Source organism: Oncorhynchus mykiss, chromosome 28 (genome assembly GCF_013265735.2).
Source record: "Oncorhynchus mykiss isolate Arlee chromosome 28, USDA_OmykA_1.1, whole genome shotgun sequence".
In the NCBI taxonomy this organism is placed as follows: domain Eukaryota; kingdom Metazoa; phylum Chordata; class Actinopteri; order Salmoniformes; family Salmonidae; genus Oncorhynchus; species Oncorhynchus mykiss.
This window is the reverse complement of record NC_048592.1, coordinates 21,587,296-21,613,909: the sequence shown is the minus strand read 5'-3', so window position 1 is coordinate 21,613,909 and position 26,614 is coordinate 21,587,296.

Below are 26,614 nucleotides of genomic sequence, written 5' to 3'. Positions count from 1 at the left end.
GAGAGTCTGAGAAAAGACAGGAGCTGACAGGACGAACGCTGGTAAGCTTGACAAACAAGGCGAACGGGCAACAGACAAACAGAAAACACGGGTAGAAGTACACAGGGGATAATGGGGAAGATAGGCGACACCTGGAAGGGGGGAGACAAGCATAGAGACAGGTGAAACAGATCAGGGCGTGAACATGCATGTGAAGTGGAAACGTCTAGGAGCAACAATGGCTGAGCCGCAAAGTGGTAGGCCACACAAGCTCACCGACTGGAACCGCCAAGTGCTGTAGTGCCTAAAAATCAATTGTCCTCGATTGCAACACTCACTACTGAGTTCCAAACTGCCACTGGAAGCAACGTCAGCTCAATAACTGTTAGTTGGGAGCTTCGTTAAATGTATTGATAGCAAGGTCCATTCAGAAATCATTTGTCGAGATCGTGTGGAAGAACTTGACTGGCCTGCATAGAGCCCTGACCTCAACCCCATCGAACACCTTTGGGATGAATTGGAACGCCAACAATGGACTAGAGTTAATCGCCCAACATCAGTGCCCTACTTCACCAATGCTCTTGTGACTGAATGGAAGCATGTCCCCACAGCAATCTAGTTGAAAGCCTTCCCAGAAGTGTGGACGCTGTTATAGCAGAAAAGGGGGAGCAACTCCATATTAATGACCATGATTTTGGAATAAGATATTCAACGAGCAGGTGTCCACATACTTTTGGTAAGTTGGATAACAAAGCAAGCACTCTATCTGTAGGAACTATCTTCCTTCTTGTGCAATCATGAGTCTAAATACAAGATGTGGAGAGAATCTGAGGTATGGTTCATAAGGAGAAGATAATTTTGAGCATTAGCATTACATATGTGAAGTGTGCAAATTCAGTGTGGTTCATCTTAGGGACGTCAATTATTGCGATGACAAGTTTTAAGTTGATAGTCTACTGTGGAGTGGATTTACGGGGTTTAAGTGGACACGTAAAATATTTTTTACATTAGTTTCTGTGTGCCAAATTAGAAGAAAAATAAATCTAAGAATAACAATAGGTTTCATATCTTTGCTGTGAACCTTTAATAATTCCATAAATTGTTTGATGTACACTAATCACTCATAGATAACACCCCTGTCTACTCAGTGTAGTGATCATCATCATAATCATCAGAATTTTTTTTTAAAAACAAGCCCAAAGGTATTTATTTCAAACTCCCTGGGATGTTTTACATTTGTGTGTGGAGTAAACAAAACATAATTATGTTGAGGTTAGCAGCATTTGCCAAATTACTTCCATGGAAATCTCTTCAGTCACTAAATGTCTTACAGAACGTTAACCCCAGGAAGCAAAATAACCCTGAACATTATTTACTTCACAACATGGACCCAGTGAGTATGTTCAGGTGAACACTTAAAGGACACAAACTTGAATCAAAATAGGCTCAGGCCAAAGTAAACGAAACAGAGTCTACCACTGCCAAAGAAAGTAGTCAAAATGCAAAAGATTTGAGAGAAATAAAATAGATGAAGTGTGTACATGCTTTTCCAATTGGGTGTTGCATGACATGACTGAGCTTTCATGGCAGCCCAAACAAAATAGAGGAAAACTAAACTCTATAGAAAATACACATTTTGTGTCATTAATAAATGTAAAAAAATTGCAATGAACCTGTCATGAGTACCCACATATATCACTTTCCGAATAGATGCGTTAAGACAAGTAGAAGCAACAACGCTGTTTTCCCACACATATTAAGGTAGGCAGAATTTGGAGACTTTATGAGGCTTGGAAAAATGCAATAAAATGTATTTCTGTGAATGCACCCATCTGTTGAACCTTGGTGGACTTCCTGTAAACAAGATTTGGAGAACAAAACCTCTCACGCTAGCTCCTCGCCAGTAATTTACCTTTCTTTTCTTCTTTCCCTTTGTCCACCTACTCTACTTTTATCTCTCTACCGACCTCTCTTATCTGTCTCCTTTCATTCTCTCTCTCACTCTCTCTCTTTGGCGTTCCCTTCTAAAATATCTCTGCAGTATATTGCTTACTTCATAATATTGCATGGAATGGTGTCCTTGGTAGCTAACATAGCTTTGATGTAAAGAGTAAGGGTTAGACAGTGCTGTGATTGTTAACTTTATTCTATATAGTTATACATGTATAGTTTGTAATATACTATATGCTTCTATTTCATAACTTCTTTTTGTTATTAGCTCAGTATAAGATCTGATTATTCTGTAGATTTGTCATCCAAAATGAAATCTAGGATCAGATTTATACATTAGGCCATATTAAACCGTGACACATGGCTAGTCAAGTACATACATTCCACCTGTAACACCATGCAGTTACATAAACACATATTATCTCTTTCTATTTAGGATTAAAGAAATAATAAATAAGCAATATCTCAATAAAAATATGATAGAGGATATGTCATTTTTTTTATCATGTATTTATTCTGTTCAATATGCTATGTTTTATATCCATTTACTCATGACCATCAATGATTTTCTTTCAAAATAATCTGATATTGAATGATTACATTTACACATTGTGCCATAATATGACGCTTTTTGTAGAATCAGTTCCCTTTCAATCAATTAATTTTCAATATTGATCATTTGTGTAATTTCCTGATTCTTACAATGAAATGTTAAAAGTTATTATGAGCCCAGTTGAAGTCCAGATTTCAAGGCTTTCCGTCAATAAGAACTCATTGGAAATAATACCGACAACATAATGGTTTGGTACAGGCCGTGTTCACTCTCTATGGTTCAGATATATCTCCATAGACATATTAATAACACATGAAGTTAGATTTCAGAGCAGATCTCAGTGAGTATATAACCATATACTGTGACCATATAATATTTGTTTTGGTAGTGATATATATATATATAAAGACATTTATTCTGGACAGTATCTTTAAAAAATATATCTCTACAGTCAGTAAGAGTATGTACAGTAGGTTAGTTGTATTTCCCTCCAGTGAAATACTGTTGCTGGAGAATCTCTGTAAGATGTTTAATGCTAGCTGAAGAACCCCAGAACCCTGTTATAGTATAATGGCCAACTGGCCAGCAACTGTCTGCACAGGGAATCAAGGTGTCGTTCTAATCATTTAGTGATGTTAGGTAGAAAAGTCGGCTTACTTCCTCCCTCAGTACCAACACCCAGCCCAGTGAGAAAGGGAAGAGAGAGAGAGAGAGAGAGAGAGAGAGAGAGAGAGAGAGAGAGAGAGAGAGAGAGAGAGAGAGAGAGAGAGAGAGAGAGAGAGAGAGAGAGAGATGGAAGGCAAGGCATATGGCCCGTCTTTCTTATTCATTATACAGCTTTCTAACTTCTGACGCCTGTGCTAGTTGTTAATTTCTCCCTCCTTCCTCCTCTCATATTTGATTATTTTTTTAGGAGAGCCATATAAGCAACGAAACAGGGGAGGTTTACATTCACGTAAACACATCTAATTGATTCTAGCAATATTGTTAGATGTGGCTACAAAAATTTCTGATTTAAAGCCATATGCATGCTACAACAAAAAAGGGCTTTGGCACACGTACTGAAAATAGACCTCCTATGAGACTTCTATGCCGCCATCAATACAAAAAGGATTGGGGTCCTCTGAATGAGGTGCACTAAAAGAGATATGTTGGTACAATTCCTTCCCTGATTGCAACCATCAGAAAGCAAAATAAACTATAGTCGTTGTGGATCCCATTTCAAGTACATCTGCAACACATTGAAACAAAATGTGTCCCATAGAATATCCAGGCCATTGTTAGAAGTATACAAAAAGTGCGATCTTGTCCAAAGTACACAGGGAAACAACAGCATCATGTTGAATAGTGACAAAAGTATTTTCCTTTTTGGAATATTTTTATTGATAACTCAACTAACTATTGAGGATAAAAAAAAATAAGTAGAGGTATTAATTGGGGACTAGCAAATCCTAAAGTTTCTGGCTTTGATTCAATGTAGCATTAATCTTCAGATTGACATGTGCATTCTTTCTAAGTCTAAAGAAAAACACTGTATTGCTATTGAATCTCTTCCCTCCACAGGTCATATACAGTATATAATAGGTGTTTTCAGAACCTATATGGTACTACATCAGTTATACCATAGGTTTATCTAAAAGGTTATCTTAATTCATGTAAAAATAGTACAAAGTCGACTGAAAGCGGATAACATTTCATTCATTCCCTGTATGGGACCAGAGAGGAAATACAAGGGAGAACCGAATGCACATTACACATGCTGGAGCTCCAAACCGCTCTGAAGGATCAAGAAGTCCACCAAGTACTCACTGAAAAGTAGTATATACTGTAGCATATATCATACGATCATAGTTTCCATTTGCAACACAAATCTTGAAGTTATTTTACGTAGTTAGACGGTTGCTATAAGAATTAATTTCTACATTAGACACAAACTAGAAATGTCAAGATTGAAGAAAAGCACTGTCTTACTCACACAAAAGTACTGCCAGCTTTCACTTGGGATTGATTTAAAGCCCCATTGTCTTTATATGCCCTTAGTGTGATGATCCTAAAGCCATTGCTTAAACAGAGAATACAGCAGATCATACAAGTTGCTCCTTAGCTCCAATGCAACCCCAAGCTCAAACTGTGCTCCAACTAATACGCTCCTCCTCCCCTCCTTCAGTTAAGGACTGAGTCAAAGGCATACACATCATTCACAGAAGTTTCAAAACCACACCCAGAACTGCATGGAGAGGAGGGGAAACACTTGAGTTTTCCTTAAATAACCCCAGATAAGGGAGGAAACTCCTGTTTTCTGCCCAGCCGAACCCTCAAATAACCATGTAGTAGGTTGTGTTTTGAAAAGAAGATTATGACGCAGTGGTGATTTTCAGGATGTTTATTTTATTCAGCTAGAGGTTCTATTTTAAATACAGAAGTAGGTGTGTGGTGAGCTCTGGCTTTAAACTGTGGATAATAGAGATATATGGTCTCAGGTCATAGTGTCTAGTGATAATTGAATATACAATTATGTCTGCCTTTGCGTGTGTGGTGTTGGTGTGTGTGTAGACACATGGGCCTGTAGTTGAGGGTTCTCTTCATCCTGATTTCCGTCATTGATGACAACCAGCTGCACCTCTTTCCTCTGTGAAGTGGGCAGCACGTAGCATTCCTCCCACTTCATACATATGGATCTCTTTAGGACAAAGAAGAACACCACTTCTGTAGCACAACTTGCGCTGCCATTTTTGTGTTTGCTGTGTAATCTCATTGCTACATGTGATTTACGCTCTGTTATAAGGGATATGTGGAATCCATCATATGAAATGAGTGATTTGTAGTTTGTAAACAAATGTTGTGTTTCTTTGGGGTAATGAGTGCCAAATGAACATGACCTTAAAGTGTTGTCTGTGAGCATGAAAAGGATTTGTGACAATACAGTCTATTGTCATGAAAACTACATCCAAGTCTGTTATCTTACCCCCCAAGACTAATCATTTACAAATGCACCCAAACTAAAGGTGTGGTCTGGAGCTTATGAGGGGTACCAGTATTTGTCTACTAGTTTCTATTTACAGGATAATGTTATGTTGCTAGGGAACAGCGCTACATTAATCAATCAAATCAGGATAAAAAATGTTTCCCATTATCTGGGATGCATATTGCTTTGCATGTTCTTTCCGGTACACAATACCGTGGCAACAAAGAAAGCTTGACGTAGCCTACACAATAAACAACTAAATGTTCTTTCAAAGTCAACCTGACCCTGCCTTCTATGACTTTATCTAGTTGAAATTATGTCCTGAATAGCCATTTATAATCCCAAATAACCGTTTGAATAATTTGATTTAAATAGACAATACCAAACAAATTGATGTAAAAGCAGGTTGACAAAGGAGGAGTCTAGAACCAAACTATAAAATGTGGAATTTGGTCCGGCAGGTTGCCCAGAAGGCAAGTGAAAACAAAGGCTGCCTACGCATTCCCTATGTTTGACTTGAGACAGGCAACCAGACACAGACTGCCAGACCAACACAGGGAACACTTTCACCTGAATCTCACTGTATAGGAAAGTCAGAGCTAAGGAAGTCGTGCATGCTGTCGGTGTGTGTGTGTGTGTGTGTGTGTGTGTGTGTGTGTGTGTGTGTGTGTGTGTGTGTGTGTGTGTGTGTGTGTGTGTGTGTGTGTGTGCGTGCGTGCGTGCGTGTGTGGATGTACAGTATGATTCATAGCCCTGAACAGACCCCACCCTGCGTTGGCGGGAGATTTGGCAACTGTCAGTTAGCCTCTCCCAAGGAAGGACTGCTGCTCAGACAACTGCACTCTTTGTTCAAATGCCATTTTGAAAAAGCAAGAAAAGAGAAAACATATTTTTCTGTGGCCATGATGTGATCTACAGTATCTCACACCGCTGTGGGATATCTAAATGTTCTGAAATAAACAAGAAGCATACACTTTTGATGTGTCTGACGCTGTCTTTACTCAAAGAAATTAAACTTGATGATACACTCTATGAATGTGTTATCCCCTATGTTCACAGACTTCTGTGAAAGACTTTATTATCATGCACATCTGTCAACATTATTATGGATTATTTTATTAGGAGGATTGTTTGTATGGCTGTTTTTAGTAACAGCTTGACAGAATGAAGTGTTACAATGATCAGACTAGCAGGGAGGTTCTGTTACCACAGTGCTACTGGGACAGTTGCAGTACTGATCCTACGTGGGGCCCTGCGATGGAGGCCCCTGCTCCGAGCAGAATATGTTTTTTGCAAAACCGATTTTCAATGTGTCATTTGGAGGCCTTACTGCTTGTGAAATTAAATCATGGTAACATTAAAATAGCGTCAGAGACGAAGTCCGGGCTGTTATGGCACTAGTGTAGTCCCAATAAATCCTGTTCCCAATTAGAGATGAATATGCTCTTATGCTCCGACGTCTCTTTGAAGTTTCAAAGCGGATAACTTAAGACCAGTGTAGCAGCTAGGATATCAAGTGAATAGGGTCATGTGAGTCCCCCTAATTTTACTTTAATGGGTAACATTACTGTAGGTTGGTCTGAAGTAACATGCCAATGGACGAGTGGCTGCCTGCGCTAACATCAGATATTCAGTTTTAGAATTGCTTTCCACATTATTATTTTTTTTACAGTTTACTATAGAATACTACAGTACTTACTATATAATTCTAACTGTAGTATCCCTCGATCATGTGTAGTACTTACTACAGAATGTTGTAGTGTACTATAGTAAATACTATAGTAATGTCCACAAAAACACTACACTTTTTAATTATACAGTAAGTACTACAGTATTTAATTTGCATATACCCTGCCCATTTCCCTCCATTTCGCAATTTGTGCCACCAATAACTGAGAAACCTACATGCCAAATATAGACCATACATTGTATTCCCCACAGGTTATAGAAAAGAGCAGAAGCTCTGAACTATCCATTCAGACCCCAGTTCTACCTACATATAGATTATGGAAGGTTTGTTCTTTTAGTGTTTCTTCAGTAGGTTACCTCAAGGAGAAAGCCTCTATTTCTATGTAAAAAATAATAAAACAAAAACACTATAGTAAATACTAGAGTAATGTCTGCAAAAACACTACAGTAAATACTACTAGCACTAGAAGCACAAGCATTTTGCTACACTCGCAATAACATCTGATAACCATGTGTATGTGACCAATATTTTTTGGGGGGATTACAGTATACTACAGTCCGCAAAAACACTACAGTAAATACAATAGTACATACTATAGTTTTCTTTTACTACATTATTTATACTATACTTAACTGTAAATACTACAGTATACTACAGTATTCACTGCTGTCACACCCTGGTCAAAGTATTTTGTGTTTATCTTTATTTGTTTGGTCAGGCCAGGGTGTGGCATGGGTTTTTGTATGTGGTGTGTATGTATGGGGATTGTAGCTAGTGGGGTGTTCTAGCTAAGTCTATGGCTGTCTGAAGTGGTTCTCAATCAGAGGCAGGTGTTTATCGTTGTCTCTGATTGGGAACCATATTTAGGCAGCCATATTCTTTGAGTTTGTCGTGGGTGATTGTCCTTAGTGTCATTGTTCTGTGTTAGGTTCCACAAGTATAGGCTGTTTCGGTTTTCGTTAAGTTTATTGTATTGATTCGTGTTTTACGTTTGTTCATTAAAACATGGATCGCAATCTACACGCTGCATTTTGGTCCGACTCTCCTTCTCACGAAGAAAACCGTTACAGAATCACCCACCACAAAGGGACCAAGCAGCGTGTCAACAAGCAGGAGCAGCGCGAGGAGATGCGCAATAAGGATTTCTGGACATGGGAGGAAATCCTCGACGGGAGAGGACCCTGGGCTAAACCAGGGGAGTGTAGCCGCCCAAAGGTGCAGCGAGAGAAGAAACAACAGGCGCAGCCCAAAGAGGAGTACAGTAATGAGTATACGACTTGGGAGGAGATCGACAGGTGGGCGGCCGACCCAGGGAGAGTGCTGGAGCCCGCCTGGGATTCGATGGAGCAGTGCGCGGAAGGATATATGAGAATGGAGTTTGCGAAGCAAGCAAGGCGGCGCGGACGGAGGCCCCATAGTCACCCCAAAAAATGTATTGGGGGGGGGCTCAGGGAGAGTGTGGCAGAGTCAGGAGCCAGACCTGAGCCAACTCTTCCTGTTTATCGTGAGGAGCCAAGGAGGAGACCAGAACCAGAGTCGGTGTTGGAGGTGAGCGAAACAGAGACTGTGAAGGAGTTAATGGGGAAATTGGAGGAGAGAGAAATGAGGGAGTTGCTGTGTTGGTGCATTTTGCATAGAATTCGCCTGACGGAACGTGTCAGGGATTTGATGGCACCTGGGTTAGCGCTCCATACTCGTCCTGAGGTCCGTTTTAGTCGGCTGGTGAATTTGGTTCCAGTCTCACACATCAGGCCTCCTGTGCCCATCCCTAGCCTTGCACGTCCTGTGCCAGCACCACGCATCAGGCCTACAGTGCGCCTCGCCTGTCCAGCGCTGTCGGAGCCCTCCTCCTCTCCAGCGCTGTCGGAGTCTCCCGCCTGTTTAGCGCTGTTAGAGCCTTCCTTCTCTACAGCACTGCCGGAGTCTCCCGCCTGTTCAGCGCAGCCAGAGCCTCTCTTCTCTACAGCACTGCCGGAGTCTCCCGCCTGTTCAGCGCAGCCAGAGCCTCTCTTCTCTACTGCGCTATCGGAGTCTCCCGCCTGTTCAGCGCAGCAAGAGCCTGTCTTCTCTACTGCGCTATCGGAGTCTCCCGACTGTTCAGCGCAGCCAGAGCCTCTCTCCTCTCCTGCGCTGCCGGAGTCTCCCGCCTGTTCAGCGCAGCCAGAGCCTCTCTCCTCTCATGCGCTGTCGGAGTCTCCCGCCTGTTCAGCGCAGCAAGAGCCTGTCTTCTCTACTGCGCTATCGGAGTCTCCCGCCTGTTCAGCGCAGCAAGAGCCTCTCTTCTCTACTGCGCTATCGGAGTCTCCCGCCTGTTCAGCGCAGCCGGAGCCTCTCTCCTCTCCTGCGCTGCCGGAGTCTCCCGCCTGTTCAGCGCAGCCAGAACTGCCAGTATGCATGGAGCAGCCTGAGCTGCCAGTCTGCAAGGAGCTGCCAGCCTGCAAGGAGCTGTCAGTCTGCATGGAGCAGCCTGAGCTGTCAGTCTACATGAAGCAGCCAGAGCTGCCAGTCTGCAAGGAGCTGCCAGTCTGCAAGGAGCTGCCAGTCTGCAAGGAGCTGCCAGCCTGCAAGGAGCTGCCAGCCTGCAAGGAGCTGCCAGCCTGCAAGGAGCTGCCAGCCTGCAAGGAGCTGCCAGCCTGCAAGGAGCTGCCAGTCTGCAAGGAGCTGCCAGTCTGCAAGGAGCCGCCAGAGCTGCCTGTCTGCAGGATGCCGCCAAAGCTGCCAGTCTGCAAGGAGCAGCCAGAGCTGCCAGTCAGTATAGAGCAGCCAGAGCTGCCAGTCTGCATGGAGCAGCCAGTCTGCAAGGAGCCGCCAGAGCTGCCTGTCTGCAGGATGCCGCCAAAGCTGCCAGTCTGCAAGGAGCCGCCAGAGCTGCCAGTCTGCAAGGAGCCGCCAGAGCTGCCAGTCTGCAAGGAGCCGCCAGAGCTGCCAGTTAGCATGGAGCAGCCAGAGCTGTCAGTCAGCATGGAGCAGCCAGTTAGCATGGAGCAGCCAGAGCTGCCAGTCAGCATGGAGCAGCCAGTCAGCATGGAGCAGCCAGAGCTGCCAGTCAGCATGGAGCAGCCAGTCAGCATGGAGCAGCCAGAGCTGCCAGTCATCATGGAGCAGCCAGTCAGCATGGAGCAGCCAGAGCTGCCAGTCGACCAGACTCTTCCAGATCTGCCAGTCGACCAGACTCTTCCAGATCTGCCAGTCGACCAGACTCTTCCAGATCTGCCAGTCGACCAGACTCTTCCAGATCTGCCAGTCGACCAGACTCTTCCAGATCTGCCAGTCGACCAGACTCTTCCAGATCTGCCAGTCGACCAGACTCTTCCAGATCTGCCAGTCGACCAGACTCTTCCAGATCTGCCAGTCGACCAGACTCTTCCAGATCTGCCAGTCGACCAGACTCTTCCAGATCTGCCAGTCAGCCAGGATCTGCCGAAACCGCCAGCCAGCCAGGATCTGGTAGATTCATCAACCTGCCTGAGCTTCCCCTCAGTCCCGAGCTGCCTCAGTCCCGAGCTGCCCCTCAGTCCCGATCTGCTCCTCAGTCCAGTGGGGTTCTGGGTGAGGACTACTAGGCCATGGTCGGCGGCGAGGGTGGACTATCCAGGGACGCGAGGAGAAGGGACTAAGACATTGATTGAGTGGGGTCCACGTCCCGCGCCGGAGCCGCCACCATGGACAGACGCCCACCCGGACCCTCCCTATTGTTTTGAGGTGCGTTCGGGAGTCCGCACCTTAGGGGGGGGGTTCTGTCACACCCTGGTCAAAGTATTTTGTGTTTATCTTTATTTGTTTGGTCAGGCCAGGGTGTGGCATGGGTTTTTGTATGTGGTGTGTATGTATGGGGATTGTAGCTAGTGGGGTGTTCTAGCTAAGTCTATGGCTGTCTGAAGTGGTTCTCAATCAGAGGCAGGTGTTTATCGTTGTCTCTGATTGGGAACCATATTTAGGTAGCCATATTCTTTGAGTTTGTCGTGGGTGATTGTCCTTAGTGTCATTGTTCTGTGTTAGGTTCCACAAGTATAGGCTGTTTCGGTTTTCGTTAAGTTTATTGTATTGATTCGTGTTTTACGTTTGTTCATTAAAACATGGATCGCAATCTACACGCTGCATTTTGGTCCGACTCTCCTTCTCACGAAGAAAACCGTTACAACTGCATTATTTTTGTGGACTACAGTGAATACTACAGTAAAGTCTGAAAAACACTACAGTGAATACTATAGTATTTATACCGTAGTATACTATAGTATTTTTTCATGTGGGTTGAGTTGAGCCAAATTATAGCATCCATTCCTCCCCCCTTCTATTCAGTTTAGCCTGCCATCCACATCTGCATGCCTTTGTGTCTCATTTTGACCCATTAATTAAGAGTTCATTGGCATTCATCTTTGCTTTAGCATTTCTAAATGAATGAACTATACTGCATGGATACACACTGCTGCTCTTTATCCGAATCACAACAGTCTCTTATGCTCAGACGCACTAAATACATAAACAAAATGAGGCTGCTTGAGTTTACATGGCCTGAGTGCACACACAGCACAGTAGATGTTCCATTATGTGGATTGTAAGGCAGAGGTCAAATGTAAAATCAAACTTCAAGGCAGGCTGGCAATATGGAAACAATTAAACAGAGGCTTGTGTGCTCCAGCAGACGTGTACAACCGCAGTCCACAAAGCCCGCTATGACTATTTTTGTTTATATTGAGGTCCAATTCGCTTTGTCATAAAACTAGATTTAATATCATTTTGAAGTTACTGCAGCTGTCTATGCTAATATATAGCTATGAATGATGTGTAAACATTGCACAAGCGTTCTATGGTACAGTATGTAGACACATTTGAGGAGTTTTACTTCCAGATGTGTCGTCACTGTGGTTGTTTTCTGGCTAATCCAGTGTACCAAAATGAATAAAGAGTGCATGTTGAATCTGTGAGTGAATAAGACAAAAGACACACCTTTGTAGTATTTGCTTCACTATCAGCTATATGAAGAAAAAAATGCCTTGTTTGCCATCTACTCAAAGGACATATTCAACCTTAATGCAGAAGTAAGGAATTAGCAGCTAAACTGAGTGGACACGTTTCAACATTATGGTGATGATGGCAATGAATGAGGTGTCATTTGTCTTAGCCACGCCCTACTGACGCTACCCTGACTTGCTCTACGGGGTTTAGGCTGGGTATCTGTATAGCACTTTGTGACAACTGCTGATGTAAAAAGGGCTTTATAAAAATTAATTGTATTGATTGATTGATTATCTGTCTATTGTGGGACGAGTTATAAGATCTAAAATAAGACTGTGAGGAAAATGCAAACACAATTATTCACAATTATTCACATGAGGGCACATGTCAAGTTAAAGAGACCATGCTGAACAAACAATAGCAGGGGTCGTCGACTTTAAACTTGGACCAATTTACCCGTGACTGGCTGACAGAATACTACCTCTATTGTAATACAATACTTGTTTCTGGCTCACACTTCAACGTCAGCTAGGTTTCAAATGGTAATGGATAATTATTGTAGAAGATCTTAGTTTGTTAATATAATAGTTTGAGCATAACTTCAACTTAAGGTAACAGATCAAAATTCCTGATGTTCTTATTCTTGTGTTGTATTATATAGATGTATTGTTTGTGGTGACTTTGTTAAAAGCAAACAATATATCAAGATTGGTTCTGACGCATTCTCCATACAAATCTAGGTCTGAAAAAATAATGTGCTTCATTAATAAATTAATTCAAGCATCTCAGGAAAATCCATGAACTGCATAACCACACTGTCTGCATTCTTCAAGATGATGTTTGAACCCAGAGGTTGAAGATAAACTAATTGTTTAGTAGAAAACATAGGGTATACGGTATTATAATATAACGAGAATGTAGAACAATTTCACAAAACCATATCTTCACTATATCTGCTAATAATCCCCCACCGCTAAGGTATATCTTCTGTGATAATGTCAACCACAGTAAGATACATTGATTATAGGTCTCGTCAAGATAAACTTATAGGTCTAGTCATTATAGGTCTAGTCACTTTGTTCCTTATAATTCATGACAAAGGATAAAACCAGACATGGCAGCTGTGGTTGATCATCATTCATCCTCTAAATTGTCTTTGATTTAGGTGCTTTTATTTTTAATAGATTCCATTGGGATGTAATACTCTGCTAAATAAATTACCAGAGATTCGTGGACAAACATTTTGAAGGCAACATTCATTGGATGATTATTAATGTGATATAGCCGGGTGTTGCCCCTTTATTTGTTTCATCCTCGCTGCCTCGAGTTATACTTCGTTGACATTTTATGGAGGCTCTCAAATCGTGCATCTACACGTACAGTGTGGGTAAAGGGCAACCTTTACAGGTGAAGGACCCCTCTGCCTCTATCCTGCATTACAAGCAACTTGTTTTTACACTGGTTAGTCTTCAGTTCACCCCAGTGTACACCAGGTACAAATTCAATAAACAGTGTTCATGGAAGATTGATTTTCTACTCAGAAATGATCCTGGTGACTTGTTCGTGTTACATTCTGCATGAACCAAAAAAAATCTAATTCTGTTTTAACGAAAGGGAGCATTAATCTAATAAGTATCATTGTGCCTCTGCATTGAATATACTCTATACAAAAATAGCTGCCATTTTGTATTGAATGATTGCAGTACTGTTAGTCTGTGGAAGACTTTGTGTTGTTCAATGTCATTTGTCTAAAGATCATTGGGTACATCGAGAGCAGGAAGATGAAGATGAAAGTCTCACAGCACTAAGTTAATATCCAATATGACAATAGCGATGAAATGGACCAATTTCAAGGATGACAATGTCCAGAACCCAGAGTCCAGAGTCAAAAGATCTTGCAATTTGCCTGTTCTCTCTGGGGATGAAACCAGCCAGAGTGTGACTAGAAAGAACACCTCATTCTTTGTTTTGTTCCCTTGTTGGCATTGACAACCTCGATCCGATGTTATTACGTCAATGGAGATGTATCAGGAAAAAAATCTGCTGTCGTGACTCAGTTGGGTAATCTCTCTTCCAGGAATTGTACTGCAACTATCGTCACCAAATTAAAATGCATCCATCCCAGATCATCCCTTTGAAATGCACCTGACCCAGATCAGTGGCATTTTACATTGGAATAAACTAATTGGGATATATTAATCAAAAACACAAAGCCAAAAGGGCATATAGCAAGTTTCGCTGGTGACATTGTCTGTGGCACAGATTGTTCAGTGTAGTGGAGCGGGCTGAGGGTCTGTGTGTCGTGTGAGCCTGCCGTGTGAGCCTGCCGCCATGTGTCTATGGATATATCTCGGCATGTGGATCTGATTTCCTTTGGCCATGTCACAGGCAGGAAGGCTTAAACCATGAGTCATGCCCCTGGGGCAGGCAACTCTTTATGGCTGGCTGGTGTGGGCTACACTGTAAGTAGACTATTGTTATGGCCACTGTCCATGCCCCGGACTAAGCAGAGCGGAGAGCGGCAGGGCTGCTACAACCATGTTGTTTTCCCACACTCAGTCTCAGACCCTAGCCTCCTCTGGTCTGGCATGGTAGACAGCTGGGCCTCGTTATCAACAGGCCATCGCTCTCACTGATAATGGCCAGATGGTGTGTGCTTCTGTGGAGCTGTGCATCCTCAGTTAGTTAGTCATAGGCCTCTACCTCCGTTGACCCCTCAGACAATGGCCTAATTTCATAAGGCGCACAGAGACTGACTTCAAAGTGGAACGCCCACGCTGTCGCTGTACAGAAGGCATTCATCATAATGATCTGGTCACTAAGGCAACCGACAAGATTGTGATTCTTAATACTACATTATAGCTCCATTGATCAGCTATAGCTCTTATATCAGCTAGCTATTATAGCTCAGAGAGTCTATAGGTCATATTTGTTTAAAGTGTGTCGCTTAGTAGTATCACCTTTTAGTTAGAATGATGAATCACGTAGTCCTTTGTTTGGCCAGCTGAAATGCGTAGACTAGTCTCTACAGCTGAACATCTCAACCTGGCAAGGTGAACAAAGCAATGTTGTGTACATTAAAGTTACATGACATCCGGTGTAAAAATGAGTCTAAAGTGACTGGTGTCTCTGCTTTCTTTCCTTTGTGATTAAGGCACAAAGCCCAGTGTTGAAGGATAACTCTCTCTCTCTCCCTCATCACTAATGTCCCTGGCCTATTACGCCTAGCTTCCTTTGTGATGAAATGAGAATGTATTGACTGCGAGAGTGTAAGCAGGGCTTTAGGTTTACAGTTAATTTGCAGTAGCCTCTCGTCGCTTTCTGATGAAAACCTCATCGCCAAAGAAATGACTATATTTTCCCATTAACAAACATAGAATTATGAAACTTCAGAAGCTATTTTGAATAAATGTTCTTGGTCCTAGAGTCATTAAATGTTCAGAGAGAACATTGAGGGTAGTTACTGGTTTCAATTAATATTTGAAAAAGAAAATTGGTAAACATGTAGTTACAGACAGAGGAAAAATAGCCATATAGAAAAGCACACACTGGAACGTAACACACTTTAACAGAAAGTTATTGTTAATTCTAAATGAATGACAAAATACCTTTAGTCAGGACTATTTAAATGTAAAGTTTCTGGAGATATTCTGTGGATAATATTCAAATAACGAGATATAATGTGATCTTGTAGTATGCCATTCTTTCTACACTGCGTATCATATAGAGAAATATGAATTCACTATTTAATGAAAACCTTGAAGTGGATAATATGAAACCAACAAAGGCCAAAATAATGTGCCTTATACAGTAGTAAGTAATTATCTTATGAATAATAAATATATGTATTTTTCATTTAATGTGAATGAAAATAAAGCTTGTTTTAAAAATCCACCACCAGCATTTATCATTCATAATATGATACTTTCACAGGATACTGGAGGTTCTCCCAAAAAACTAAGCTAAATTAAAATGCAATTTTTGTCAGACCACCATGCTCATCTGACAGCTCCAATTTATCGTTCCAGGCTCCTCGCTGAACCGTTTCTCCAGTACTACAGTTCATTTTCTCTTTCTTTGATTCTCACCCCCAAATCGTTCCCCCGACTTAATATCGGTTTCTGTCCTCCACTCACCGCTCACTCATTTCCCCCATGAGTCACCGTGTGGTTTGGACCGGGGATCAAGCGGTGACTGACTAAGACTTCCAGAACAGACATGAAATCAAATGTGGGTTAAAAGTTTAGAGAAGACACAGGGGAGACAGTGGGAGATCATAGTAGTATAGAAACAGTATAACAACTCAACACTCAACAGAGTGGGCTTGAGGGGCTTTCAGATGACAGTTTAAGATGTCTACCTCTGCACAGGGAGAGGCCTAATGACCTGAGATGGCCTCTCTGATCTGAATGAAGCATGTCCACCCTTCCTCCTTTTAGAGCCACATTGTTCTCTCTATCCGTCCCAACTGGCACCCTATTCCCTTTATAGTGCACTACCCATAGGGCTGTCTGAACCGTGACATTTCTGGCCTACTGTGTGGCAGACGGATAGGTTAGGTTAACTAGGTTACTGGGATAAATGATCACTTCCAAACGTGTCAGACAGTGGAGGAGTAGCGGGTAAAATAACATACTACCTGGTTTTCATTAGCACTACCTGGCTTATTGTAAACACATGGTTTGCGTCCAAAAGCCCAATAGGCCCCCATCAAAATTAGTGCACTATATAGGGAATAGGGTGCCATTTGGGATGGACCCATGTCATGTTCTCTGTCTCAGTGGATTAGTAGCAAGCTGTCGGAGTGGGTCCACTTATCACGGTGTGGTATTGTATGATAGTTGTCTGTTTTCAGAGTGGATCCCTGGGTGGTTTCCCTGGCAGAGATCAAGCCTAGTCAAGGACTGGAGAATCTTCATTAAAATAGCTTTTTATTCCAGGCCTATGCTTAATTGGTGTCCAGGAAACCGGCCCGTAGTATGAGAAATTGCCATTATCATCATTAAGATTACAGTGCAGCAGCTGCAACACTTAGGATATTGGCGTTCATTTGGGTGGTCATGAGAGTGCCAACCCCGCAGAGGCAGTTAACTGTTTCATCTTTATTGTCAATGCATAATGAATGGTATAGAGTTCCTCAGGGTAACGTTAGCCAGAGCGCAGTACTCTTCCTCAAGTCAGCTCTCATTACAGGGAGGTAGAGGAGATCCGCCCCAGACACACAGGCAAATTGTATTCCTGGTGCCAGCACACCCTTGATGTTGGAACATTGGTTCTGACAAGAACATTGTAAACATTAGAGTTGCATGCACAGAATTGTGTTTTTCTCTGATCTGTAAAACTGGGTAGAATTGGATGCGTTGAGGGGTAGGAGTGTTGGGCCAGTAACCGGAAGGTTGCTGGATCAAATCCCCGATCTGACAAGTTTAAAATCTGTCTTTCTGCCCTTGAGCAAGGCAGTAAACCCCCAATAACAACTGTTCCCTGGGTGCTGATGACATGGACGTCGATTAAGTTGGGTTAAATGCGGAAGACACATTTCAGTCGAATGCATTCAGTTGTACAACTGACTAGGTATCACCCTTTCCCTTTACTATGATTCTCATGATAACATTTTTTTAACTCCATAGACTGGCATGCCAATGCTAAACTCTGTTTGACGTTGACTGAACTGTTACACCAGGTAATAGCCATGTGCCACATAGTGATTCTGTGTCTCAGAGCACAGAACACAAAGGTGGAACTGACTTACTTGGTAGTGTTAACTCCTCATCCTAGCCTCGTGCTTCTCGGACTCTATAATAGTTCCCAGAATCATTCATGTGCAGCGCGTCACCGAGTGCAACTAAGCAGAGGAAACTTCTGGTCAGACCTCAATTCTGGGTCTTTGGCACAGAAAACACGGCTCTTATGGAATAAATGATGTCCTGCTTAAGTAAGTGTGTTACCCAGGCTTGATGATTCACAAGCATGTGATCTCTAAATTAGAACATATCACAAAGAACCACATTGTCCACTATTGATATTTTTAAATATAAAAATTCCTTGTGGAATACCAAAGCCAACAATTCTGAAATGTTCTCACGCTTTACGATACAGCTATCCTAATGTTGTATTCAGATTCAATGTATTGCATCTGTTAAATGGGTTTTTACAAAGGTTTAGAAAATGTACATTGATATATATAACAGAAGTGTCATTATTTTGTCAGACAATATTTTCAGTAAAACTAGAGACAACTTAATAGGAGCGACAGTTAGTGACCTAAAAACACATTTATCACCCGCTGTCCACACCCTTAAATCACGTCATTGCATTTCTCTCCCTCCTTAATTCCTCTAAGTCTGTAAAATGGAAAATATGCGAGTGATGCCAGTCTCTTACTGGAATAGCCACATCCATCATGTGGAAAACTTGGTTCAGGATGGAATTGTCTTGTGGGTCTGGTGCTCGTATTGCTCCACAGAGATGTCAAAGAAAAGACCTGCTGGAGTTTCCAAGTAAAAAAACGAATCCACCCATCATTTTAATTCATTGTTTTATACAGTATGAAGGCATCTTGTGAACTTGGATATGAATTCGGTTAGTAGGAGGTTCTGTAATGACTTGATGGTTGCATCTTGACAGGGTCATCCAAAAATACATTTTGAATAATATTATTTTCCAAACTGTGGTTGGCATTTAAAGCTGAGTGTTTGACAAGGCGGGCGTTTCAAGGATTTGTGTTGTTTTCAGTATTTCTATTTGTATATTCAGATGGAAATCAGAACGTGATTCAAGACTGATATGTGTCTCCACACATTGCAATCACATACTGTACAGTTTGTATTGAGTCCAGGGGATTACTGTAGCAAAAAAAAGCTTTACGAGAAACAGCTCAGTACCTACAGTATATAGGCCTAGATGTTGGCTACATTACAGATTGAAATTGCTAACGGAAACAACATCAATATGCCATTTATATTGAAATCCTGCAATGTAGGCCTAGTGGCAGGCGTACAGTACATAGAGTACATGATGGATTTGATCAGAAGTTGCGTCCCTCCAATCATAAGTGCCTGATGTTACGGAAACATGTCTTGAAGTGTGTGCATTTGCAATCGCATTTGCAGTGTTGGGTCTAGTATTACAGCCTGGCTTTCTATTATATTTGGCCCTTAAACTACACTCAGAATACAATATTGAATGATAGGGTGGCTTATGATTCCACTAAAAGGCCATTGATTTGGTTCAACATGGAGTGGGGTAGCTTGGGTATGTGACTGTGAGAGAGATAACTGGTTGTGTGACTGGGCTGGGGCTATGTTGGAGGGGTGTAACCCACGGTGACTCAGTGATCAGCTATGTTCTTGTTCAAGGTGAATGACTCACAGCACAGGGCTGAGGCCTGCTGGGATCTTCCTTTAGTTCCAATAGATATGCTTCCCCCTCTGCCTCTGCCTCTACCACCACCACCACCGTAATTAAAGCCACCTTACGCAAAAATACAAATCAAAATACATTTGGAACATGGAGGTTAAGTTGCCATTGGGGTTTTTATGAAACATATTTTACACCGTGAGTATTAAAATAAAGGTCCATTTGAAGCAGGATGTATATGTCAACATGTAGCTGGTAATGAGGCACTTGTTGAGTGTGCCACAATGCTGCCGTGAGTCACACAGGAAGATGAAAACAAAGAGGAATGGTGTGACCACTCCTGCTATTCCAAGGGGCTTGTTTGGCAATTGCCAATAAATAAGGGCTCAAATGAAGAGTGATGCTGTGTCGCTCTCAAGGTGAAGAAAATATATAGATCATCTTGTTCTCCAGTGTTTCTGAAACCAGAGATAATTGATATCATGTAATTGCCCATATACCGTGTTTCTGAAACCAGAGATAATTGACATCAAGTAATTGCCCATTAAACCGTGTTTCAATGCCTGCTCCAGGTCTCAGTCTGGGTGAAGTGAGATGTCAAGTTTAGGTGGAGGAATGTTTTGGGTGACAATGTTTTGAAGGAGAGACTGCTGTGCCTTTTTGTCTTGCCAACAGAAAATAAACCACTCTCAGAACTGTGTTGTCATATGCATGAGAAGCGTAGTGCTATTCAAGTCATGCTGCTTTGGCATCTTAACATTTTACGATTTTCACTCTTTAACAATAAATCAGAATAATTGTGTTGACTGAATAAACATGCTTTGTGTTCAGGTTAATGTGGCGCTACTGTTTCTGATCAGCAATTAAGCCGTCTTCTTAGTACATCCTGAGTGCTCAAGATGTAATCCACACTCAGAAATTATCATGAATGACTCCATGGAAAGGGGACTTTGCAATAGGCTATAATCTTATTTTATTTCCATCCTCATATTAAAGAAAATAACAATTTCCATCAAACTGTAATGTATCCACCCCCGTATGTATTTGTACTGAGTAACCTTTTGACTTGTTGTGGCTATACACACCAACACAAGCTCGAAAATGGACTTGCTTGGCTGTACATTCTGTGTATTGAATGATGGTACAGATTTCAGGTGCAATCAGGTTGTCTTTTCTTTGACCACTGGGTCGTTCCACCAATTTGTTGCCTTTTGAGAAGAGTAAATTGTAAAAAAATATATATATATTAAAAAATATGTTGAATTTCACCAAATTTGTACGTTCTCTCTTAAAGGGCACCTGATTAACTTAATAAAAATGTTTTCCCATCTCATGAGGTTAAATGTAAAAAATACTATAGTAAGTTCCTATTAACCTCTACTCGATCTTTGTCCCTCTAAGTGCCTATTAATTAAGTGCCAAATAAAGTAACAGGCTTGACCATAACAGGGTTGATGATTTCATCTTAAATGAGCCATAAATCCCCTCATGACTGGGGGAATGGAAGCTTGTTGTGTGCAACAGGGAGTGGCAATTGAACGCAAGCTTCACAAAAAAAATGAAATTGGTAAAACATTTCAAGCCCCTCTATCTATGGGTAACAGTCGTGGAAATAGTACACAATCATCATACTTTAGTAAAAGTATAAGTTACCTTAATAGAAAGTTAATCAAGTAAAAGTGAAAGTACCCCAGTAAAATTCTACTTGAGTAAAAGTCTAAAACTATTTTGTTTTAAATACACTTAAGTATCAAAAGTAAAAATAAAAGTATAATTAATTTCAAATTCCTTATATTAAGTAAAGCAGACAGCACCATTGTCTTGTTTTTAAAATGTATGGATAGCCAGGGGCACACTCCAACACTCAGACATTATTTACAAAATATGCATTTGTGTTTAGTAAGTCCACCAGATCAAAGAACACATTTAACTGGTTCCATTCTTTCACATTAGTAGGAATATATATATTTTTGACTTAGCTCAGTCTGATCAGTTTAGTTATTTCCATGAAACGACCGGGATTAGTTGGGACATGGCCGTAGCTTGTTTTATTACGTTACGTTTTGTGCAATGACTTTATGACAGGGTACAGAGGTGGAGAGTAATGCTGTAGTGACGCCTCTAGCACTGCGATGCAGTGCCTTAGACCGCTGTGCCACTGTGGAAAGACGTCCTACTCAATATTAGAAACGTATCAAAATGCCTCACCATTAGCATATTTAATAAATCAATTATTAATTCAGAACTATTATGTATTAATTCAGAACTTTTAAAAGTTTTTAAATTATGGATGATGTTAGTTAGGTTTATGTTTATAACACTGGGTGTTGTCATTACACATCATTTGTAATTAACTGTCTAAGATAGTTTTGATACTTTTCTACTTTCATATGGTGTTTATTTGTCATTAAATTAATCAAGTTCAGTTGTATACATTTCATTATTTTTATTTTATTAGGTTTTGAAAATAAAGGGAATTACATGCTCTTTAATACAGTAGAGATCTTCAATAAAAAGCAATTAATTCGAACAATCTGCTGTGTGACATTGTAGCAAGAAATTAAATATTGTTAGACTATTATATTTTTTTACACTTTAATACAGTAATACAGAATTTGATTGGGTTGTGGCAGATATCACACTAAAAGTGTTTTCATTAATATTGTGTGTGTAAGCAAGTAGAAGGTATGAAGTTACATTCAGGCATACTTTCATTACTTGATACATTTAATTATGTCTTTCAAAATTCATGTCATAACATCTTGAATTGTTATCAAATATAGAATGATCTAATTTCCTCGACAGCGCCATGTTTTCCGTTTTAGTTCATATCTGTCCTATGTTCAGTGTTTTGTTACTGTAAGGCACCAGGAAGTCAAAGATTGCATCCCGAATGGCACCCTATTCTCTTCATAGCTCATTACTTTTGACCAGAGCCCACTTGCCCCTGGTCAAAAGTATTGTACTATAAAGGTGCCATTTGGGACACACACAAAGACTTGTACCACGCTTGAGAAAGAAAGAAATATTATCCACTGGGGGATGAAAATGTCGTAATCTTTCCAAGGGAACAGTGCAACACTATTGGGGCCTAGTCACTTTGTTTGGGTCTGGGTAATTTCAGAGTTAGTCTGCAGATAATTACTGGTACCGTATACCAGCCTCTTAATTAACTCGGACATATTGAACTACCCAACAAGCTTAAAACTCACTTTACTCTCTGTGGGCGTCTAGTCTGACATACTCTACAGTCTACTCTACAGTAATTGTTTTTCATTCAAAATGCTGCTATCATCCTTTGTTCAAAACTCAGCATGTTCTGAGAGGTAATGCTAGTTCTTACAGAGAATGGCCAGCCAAGTTCATTGTTTGATTGTAAGTGAAGGCAATGTATCCGGTTGAAGCTGTGGCAATTAGACACCTCCCAGGTGAAATGAACACGGCCCTTCATTCCAGTGGTTCTCTCTCTGTTTGAAACATGAAAGAACAAGTGGAAAGAGAGAGTGTGATGAGGGGGAGTTTTTCAGGAGTGGCACCGACACAGAGTAGCAAGATCTCTCCCTATTCTGTTGTTGGAACGTCCCTGCCCGACTCCCTGGCTGAGCCGTCAGTGTGTGTGTCAGGCAGGTGTCCATGTGTGATCTCCACCCAGACAGGCGTGTTTGTGCTAGACAGAGCGGCTGCACTTTAAGTGTCTCCTGGCACCCACATTAATAATACCTGCTCCAGGTGGCTTGGCGGCCTCCGGGCTGCAAATACACAGTAAGGTAAGGCAATGAGTCCCAAACACAGAGCCACTGACAAAGTCGCAGTGGAAGAAACTAACATGGTCAGCGATTGGCAATATACGACCAGCACTATTCACATTTCACACTTGCCCCAGTTGGTTCACTAGCTTGGTCACACCAGCGTAAATTTACTACCACTAGTAATAACAAAGATGGTGCTAATCAGACCAGAATGGCTCTAACCACAATTTTAATAGGCCAGTACTCAGCAGGCATTTGTAGGAACTAAGAGACGCAATGCCCAAATGGAGTCCAGCTCATATTTCGGGGCACAATATTAAATTCAGCCCAAATAAACAGGAGAAATAAAAACAAGAATTTCCCCTCCCCCATATATACATTGTTCTGTTTATGTCCACATGGCCGGGTGAGTTTATTTTGAAACAACCTCACTATAGAGTTTCATTAAGTCTGCTACAGCCAGCAGCCAGCCAGGGGCCCCCTGACGCCCCTCCCTGCCCTCCACCGCCTGGCCCGCACAGTGCCAGAGGCACACTGGTTTCCTGCCTGTGTTCTGACTGTGACACAGGGTGGAGGGGCACCCGGACCGTTAGAATGGGCTCTTTGTGCTGCAACGCTGCCTTTCCTCTTTCCAGCTCTGAGTCTGACAATGTTTTTCCTCCCCGTTAGACGACATATTTGCCGGCTGCTGTTTGAGAAAGGGGGTGGTCATGAAAATAAAAAAAGCAAGCCACATTTTTAGTCCAAGTCTCCATTCTAAAAACAGTAGGAACAGTAGGAGTGTGACGCTTCTCATTCTCCGTCTATTACTCTACACAGGGCCCCCAATCCAACTGGGTCCCTATCAGTCTGTTGTGGGTTTTGGGGCCAGCACAGCAGCAGTGAGTGATATCCACACAAGTCCTCTCAGCACTGTCTGTCTCTCTCCCAGTTAGAGCCAGTCCCCAAGATGAGCCAACTCTCTTTTAAAAACACAAAAAACATGAATTAAACGTGTGTTTTTCTCTCTCGAAGAACATTGTCTTGCCAAGAAAACCCCTACGGTAGATTAGCCTCCTCAGCAGGTCATTTTGCGCCTATTATTTCTCCAAGTGATTTACTGCTGTTCAACACTGGGCAATGTCCCGAAGTTACTTTGGCTCTCTGCCTCCCTCATCAGGAAGCCCCAGGAAAGAAGACAATTAACTTATTTGTCCCTAAATTCATGGTCTGTCACCCTGAATGAGGATATCTCTCTCTTAAGGACCTAGTTCACATGTCATTAAATATAAATATGCCCAATTGCCATTGTAGAGTGCCATGGGTAATGCACTTTGACTTATGTTTTGACTGTAGTCAGTAACTACAATGGCTTCTGGGAAATGCCAAAATGTCCAGAGTTGAATGGGTCAATCCATTACTTACAATCACATTCTCAGGTGTATCTGCCAATGTTCCTACAGTACATGTAGAGTAGCTATGCCATAGAGTTCTGGGTAATCGTCTAGTCACAAAACCAGGAAATCTATTAGCGGCACAAAATGGCTATTGTCTTTGATTGCTGTCAGCATTGTTTCATTTCATGGTATTTCTACTCCAGTGTCACACATCTGAACCGTTAATGATTTATTTTAGATGGTTGATTAGATGAGTGTGTTGACATTTGTTTAACCCGGTAAATGATAAACACACTGTTTGTCCATCCACAAATATATATAGAACAACTGTTGGCTGTGGAGTCCCCATAGCAACAATATCAATATTTTCACTGCAGAATCATCATAATTTTTCCCCTGAACAGCACCACTGTCATCATCAACAAGAGTTTCATCTTCCCACCTGCATTACTCTGTCAGTGTTTACTTAGAATGACTTGAGTATCTCTTTATTTGCTGTAGAACACACAGTGAGGCTGCCCGCTGGGTACAGATGTCAATTCAACGTCCATTCCACGTTGGTTCAATGTAATTTCGTGAAACCAGTGGGTGCCCAGTTGGTGGAATGCTATGGGTGGAAATTATACTGTAGTCCTGTCTGTTGAACATGCATCGCTAGCAGGGAGTGCAATACCTGTCACAGTTTGACTTCAAAAATACATTTCCAACCATTTAATTTAGGCTACTGGCTATTGCTGTCAGACCAGAACTGCTTCCCTCAGTTCTGTGATCCTCAGGGAGACGACTACTCTCCGCCCATTTTCACTATTCCTCTTCTTACCCTTCAAAAACAAAGTTTAGTTTCCTGTGGGAATCACACATTCTTCCAAATCCATTCTTAGATACACAGTACCAGTCAAAAGTTTGGACACACCTACTCATTCCAGGGTTTTTCTTTATTTTTACTATTTACTACATTGTAAAATAGTAGTGAAAACATAAAAACTATGAAATAACACATAAGGAATCATGTAGTAACCAAAAAAGTGTTAAACAAATCAAAATATATTTTATATTTCAAATTCTTCAAAGTAGCCACCCTTTGCCTTGATGGAGACTTTGCACACGCTTGGCATTCTCTCAACCAGCTTCATGAGGTAGTCACCTGGAATGCATTTCAATTAACAGGTGTGCCTTGTTAAAAGTTAATTTGTGGAATTTCTTTCCTTCTTAATGCATTTGAGACAATCAGTTGTCATGTGACAAGGTAGGGGTGGTATACAGAAGATAGCCCTATTTGGTAAAAGACCAAGTCCATATTATGGCAGGAACAGCTCAAATAAGCAAAGAGAAACGACAGTCCATCATTACTTTAAGACATGAAGGTCAGTCAATCCTGAAAAATGTCGAGACCTTTGAAGGTTTCTTCAAGTGCAGTCGCAAAAACCATCAAGCATTATGATGAAACTGGCTCTCATGAGGACCGCCACAGGTAAGGAAGACCCAGAGTTTCCTCTGCTGCAGAGGATAAGTTCATTAGAGTTAACTGCGCCTCAGATTGCAGCCCAAATAAATGCTTCACAGAGTTCAATTAACAGACACATCTCAACATCAACTGTTCAGAGGAGACTGCGTGAATCAGGCCTTCATGATCAAATTGCTGCAAAGAAACCACTACTAAAGGACACCAATAAGAAGAAGAGACTTGCTTGGGCCAAGAAACACAAGCAATAAACATTAGACCGGTGAAAATCTGTCCTTTGGTCTGAGGAGTCCAAATTTGAGATTTATGGTTCCAACCCCCGTGTCTTTGTGAGACACAGAGTAGGTGAACGGATGATCTCCGCATGTGTGGTTCCCACCGTGAAGCATGGAGGAGAAGGTGTGATGGTGTGGGGGTGCTTTATTTAGAATTCAAGGAACACTTAACCTGCATGGCTACCACAGCATTCTGCAGCGATACACCATCCCATCTGGTTAGCACTTAGTTGGACAAAAAATTGTTTTTTAACAGGACAATGACGCAACACACCTCCAGGCTGTATAAGGGCTATTTGA